Below are 5,000 nucleotides of genomic sequence, written 5' to 3' on the forward strand. Positions count from 1 at the left end.
TACAGCGTTGTCTCTGTCCGAAAAAATTGCAATGTCGCCTAACAGGTGTCGTGTCTCGTCCTACATGTTAAATATTCCTGTTGGCTAAAGACCTCTTGTAAAGCGCTTTGGGCACGTTTGGTGAATATTGCGCTATATAAAAGATCGATTTGTTTATGAAACAGCGGCAACCTGTGACCTCTAGAATAAAGTTGAATCGTTGGAAAGGACCCCCTGCCAGTCACATTCATTCCTTACTCTACTCAGGTATACAATGAGTACCAGACCGGTGATAGCTCGTCTCCGTCTGAAAAAACAACAACCCTAAAATTATTGAGCATTTAATTGAGCATTTGTATAGCGCAATATCCACTAAACGTGCTCAAAGTGATTTAAGAAGGGGTCCCTGACCAAGAGGAACATTTAACATGTAGGACGGGATATGACGCCTGTTAAGCGATATTACATTTTTTCGGATAGAGTCAACGCTGTTAACGGTCAGGTACTCATTTTAGTCTAAGTGCGGTGAGAGAACATGAGTAAAGAGCCTTTTCCAAAGACTCAACAATGCTCTGTCGGAGCTGGAATCGAACCTTGGACCTTTCGATCAGAAAGTGAGTGTCGTACCTTAAGATCACATCACCGCACAATACCCTCTTCAAAGCGTGATGTATCGTCCTACATGTTTCAGTGTTGCTGCTGGCTTTGATACCCTTGTAAAGCGCTTTGAACATAAACAAGAATGATAATGAAATACATTTATATAGCCATTTACATCAAGACCCAAAATCACTAAAGAGAATTTATTGAACATTGCGTTATAAAAAACCTTATGTTATCTTTTTTTAAAAGAAAGTCAGTGTTACTGTAATAGGCATATAATTTTGGTTTTGTGTGGTTGTAGTTTTTGTTGGTTTTCTTATTTTTATTTTTTTTGTTTTTTGTTTTTTTTTTAAATTTAGTTTTGTTTTTGTTTTTTTGTTTTTTTTTTGTTTTTTTTTTGGGGGGGGGGGGGGGGGTTGGTTTCTTTTTGAGTTTTTTTTTTAGTTTTTGTTATGTTTTTTTTTTCGTGGATAATATATATTTTTATCTGTTTTGTTTTTTATTTTTTCTTGCGTATTTACTTTTAGTTGTTTTATTTTTTATTTTTTGTTGTTGATGTTGTTGTTACTTTCTCAGTTTGCTTGTTATTTTTTGTTTGTTTGTTTTTACTTGCTGGATTTTTTGTTACTTTATTGTTGTTGTAGTAAGTTTATTATTTTTCAAAATGTTGATATCTGCCATGAACACTTCCAACAGACGTGCACTTATTTACAGGTCCGATAAGTCAAATTGTTATGGGCCTATTGTTGTCTTGGAAAAACTCTCAAAACAAACGCAGAATATCATTGTCCATCACATACACCACCGCTAAATCAGGCCCATTATCGGGTTAAGTTATCAAACCTTCAAAATATAGAACAACTCGCTCTGATTGAACCTACCCTAAACATCCGCCAAAGGGCATTCAACTTCTTTGACCTTTGAACTCTATGACGACGAGTAAGTGCAAAGTGAATAAAAGTCCACAACGGCTTTGTCCAGTGGTTTTGTGTGGTCATGTTGTGTCCAGTGGTTTTGTGTGGTCATGTTGTGTCCAGTGGTTTTGTGTGGTCATGTTGTGTCCAGTCCTCGTTATTCCAGACACCAATTGACCAAATCGCCAAGGAAAACTTGACCTCTCCCTTGACCCCGTTCTATAACCGATTCCATTGTAGAGAATTCTTCGGCCCACACAAACACATACCCCCCCCCCCCCCCCCCCCACACCCTCCCCCTTCCACACACACACACACACACACACACACACACATAGACACATTCCCCTCTTCCCCCTCTCCACCACACACACATACACACAGACACACATACATACAAAAATCTTATTATTGACAAAAGATCTATTGTTGTGAGTTCTATTCACACCTATTCTAAAGGTAATTCTATTACCGTGCCTTAATCAATAGACAGTAACAGACCGCCAAGAACTTTCGTCTCACACTTCAAAACACCTTTTGCTTTCTTCCTTTTTCTGTTTCTTTTCATTTTTTGGAATAATCGTTTACTTTATATGTTACCCACTGTCACAAAACGATTATTATGTCTCGTGTGCAGCACCCAAAAAAATGACGTGACGAGTAAAACATCTCAATTAAAACGAATAAATAATAACAATAAATGACATGTATATAGCGCTTTACCCCGATGTCACAGGCTCTGATAAACCTGATTTAATCATATTCTTGTTATAAATAGAACAAAGTTGACGTCACTCGGGTCTTTGTTATTGTTTTTTTGCCATCCCTGTTTATGAGTAATTGGATTCAATAGTCTGATGTCACGTCGCCCAGCAACGGCTGCAATCGTGGTTCGAAACAAAGAAAATCGGAACTTTGTATTCTTCATGCTGGCTAGAACTTTTCATATGTCTTGTGATCAGAATGTATAAAAGTCAAAACATGATCAGATTTATAATGTGTTTTTTTCTCCTTTGGATACGCTTTTATGCTCGTCGGAGAAATATTTCTTAAGGGCGTCCGCCATTGCCATTGTTCCGACAGTTTAGAACCAGTTACTGAGTTACCATGCGTCAATACGATGGAAGTGACGTCATGACCGTTGAAGCGTATTCTCACTAAACTGTATTAACCAGACTATGAACATTTAAGGTTACACAGAAGTTTGTGTGTTGGTCCGTTATACTTCCGGGTGACAATGTTGTGAGTTTCTTAGCCAAACGCATACAATCTATAATTTTCTTTTTTTTTTTATTTGTTTGCTCATTTGTTTTATTTTGTTCTTTTTCTGTTGTTTTTTTATTTTTAAATATTTTTTTTCATTATTTTTTTTTTTTTTTTTTTTTTTTTGGTCAGACCGTAGGAAGTGACTTAGACTGTCACCCCTTGTGCTTGGACCAATTATGTGATAGGGAAGAATAGAATACACAGACACAGTGGCATTCCCTCTATGGTGGACAAAGTACATTCTCACCTTTTGTTGGTGAACTATTATGAAATACGTAATAAGTAACCAACCGTATCGAAACGTTATTAAGACGAATGGGGTGGTGTTCGTGCTTTTCATGTTTACCGCGTATGAATTGACATTTTTTGTTGTAGGACAATGAGAGTTGTTGTTGTTGTTATTATTATTATTATTATTATTATTATTATTATTATTATTATTATTATTATTATTATTATTATTATTATTATTACTATCATCATCATCATCATTATTATTATTATTATTATTATTATATTATTATTATTATTATTATTATTATTATTACTATCATCATCATCATCATTATTATTATTATTATTATTATTATATTATTATTATTATTATTATTATTATTATTATTATTATTATTATTACTATCATCATCATCATCATTATTATATTATTATTATTATTATTATTATTATTATTATTATTATTATTATTATTATTATTATTATTATTATTATTATTATTATTATTATTATTATTATTATTATCATTATCATTATTATTATTATTATTATTATTACTATCATCATCATTATTATTATTATTATTATTATTATTATTATTATTATTATTATTATCATTATTATTATCCTTATTATTATTATTATTATATTATTATTATTATTATTATTATTATTATTATTATTATTATTGTTATTATTATTATTATTATTATTATTATTATTATTATTGTTATTATTATTATTATTATTATTATTATTATTATTATTATTGTATTATATTTATTATTATTATTAATAATCATTGTATTATCATCATTATTAAACGAAAATAGTGCTAAGCTTAAATCATAAAATTTGATTAAATAATAAATATTTCTGTTGTCGTGAGAATTCTGTGCGCTTCGCCTAGACAAAAATACGACACAGCCGGATATAAATATAGATAGTTCGAAGATGACGTCACTCAGGCCTTTGTTATTGTTTTTGCCATCCGCGAATGTGAGTTGTTCTCACTGAACTGTATTAACCTGACTATAAACGTTCATGGATACACACAGTTTGTGTGTTGGTCCGTTATACTTCCGGATGGCAATGTTGTGAACTCCTTGGCCAAGCGCATTCTATCTATAACCAACACACAAAACTTTGACAATGTGTAACCTTGAACGTTTCAGTTTATAGTCTGGTTAATACAGTTTAGTGAGAACTACTCATAAACATGGCTGGCTAAAAACAATAACGACGAAGTGAGAGACGTCAATTTCATTCTATCAGCAATATTGATGATGTATTGATGATGCCGTGCGTTTAGCCAAACTACTCACATCATTCACAGCCGGATATAAGTTACCACAAACAAGTAGAGCCACGCTCTCACCTGCCAGGCGGAGTTGTCGTACCAATAAGGTCGCAGGTTCGAACCCCACCACCGCCGCGAAAAAAATTTTTATTCTCTATTGTCTTCTGGCACTTTTCTATTCACTTCATATCTTGTTGTCACAAACAAGACTACGTGTAACCTTGAACGTTTTATATTCTGATTGATATCATTTAGTGAGAACTTCTGATAAAAATGGCTGGCTAAAATTCTAGACCTGAGTGACGTCAATTTCATTACTTCTATATTATGATTAAGTTAAAGGGTATTTTATTGAGTATGGGGCAAGGTGGTTCAGCGTTACGATCTTTGATTCGTACCCGAAAGGTACCGAGTTCGACTACCCGCTGAGCTGGGTGGCCTTGAGCAAGTCACACCACCCTAGCTCACTTTGCGGCGCTGTACTGCGGTTGACGCCTGGGTCTATTCCAGTCTTCCTTTGGAATAGACCCTAAAGACAAATTTTCTCATGGGGATGAATTTTTTTATTTTTTTTTATTTTATTTATTTTGTTAGGATTCATTCTTATTTTGAATCTGTGCAGCTATGTGGTCTAGTGGTATAACACTCGCTTTCGGATAGGATGGTCCTGGGTTCGGCGCATAGTTGAGTCCTTGGAGAAGGCT

This window comes from Berghia stephanieae, chromosome 12, assembly GCF_034508935.2.
Source record: "Berghia stephanieae isolate SIO BIC M18660-M18661 chromosome 12, UCSD_Bste_1.3, whole genome shotgun sequence".
Lineage (NCBI taxonomy): Eukaryota > Metazoa > Mollusca > Gastropoda > Nudibranchia > Aeolidiidae > Berghia > Berghia stephanieae.